The following is an 807-nucleotide window of genomic DNA, read 5'->3' on the forward strand; positions in this document are numbered from 1 at the left end:
AAAAAATACCAAACAGACCACATCCTCTGATTCAGACATTAAATTCTATGATGTCTTACAAACTGCTGAGTGTAATCTGAGGAGGAATACACAGCAAACTGCAGGGTTAACACAGGCAAAGCCAGAGAATCGTGTTTAGTTGATTAATTCTTTGTTCAAAGTTAATGCGAAATGTGAAAGTGTACATATTCATTGTTTTTGAATTATGGGCTATCAATGAATCGACTTTTAATAGTTTCCTTGTTTTTTACTTAAAGAAAGTAATTGAATACTTTGGCTTCTTGCCCCAAAGAGCCCCACTGGTCCTCTAAAAATATGCTGTCTGTAATGTATCATATTATCATGAGTGTTTGATGTAATATCATAATCTGACAGGGGTGTCAAACTAAATCTACTGGAGTAAAAAGTATTTCAAAGAGGTTTTGGTGTACAATAACATGGAAATATATATGCATGTGCTTGGTTTTTCTACAATTGCAGGGACGACATTTCCTGTTTGAAAGTTTGATTCATAATTCTGTATCCTCTTACCTGAAGTTCATAATGAAAACATTAAGTATTCAGTTAATAATGAACAGAATACTTTAAAATGGGTTGTCCTCCACACGTTTGATCTTTAATGATAATTTTGTGTGCTTTGTGTGACAGCTAGTTATAGCTGTGGAGTAATGCAGTGGAACAGAGTTGGTTAATAAAACAGGTGACTTTAACGTGTGGAAATTGAAGACGGCTCTGTAAATTCGCTGTTTCAGTGATGGACATGCGCACACTGATGGGATGGAAGAGAGGCACCTCTGCACTGACGTC

This window comes from Haplochromis burtoni, unplaced genomic scaffold (assembly GCF_018398535.1).
Source record: "Haplochromis burtoni strain Fernald_Lab_line unplaced genomic scaffold, NCSU_Asbu1 Contig_426, whole genome shotgun sequence".
Taxonomy (NCBI): Eukaryota; Metazoa; Chordata; class Actinopteri; order Cichliformes; family Cichlidae; genus Haplochromis; species Haplochromis burtoni.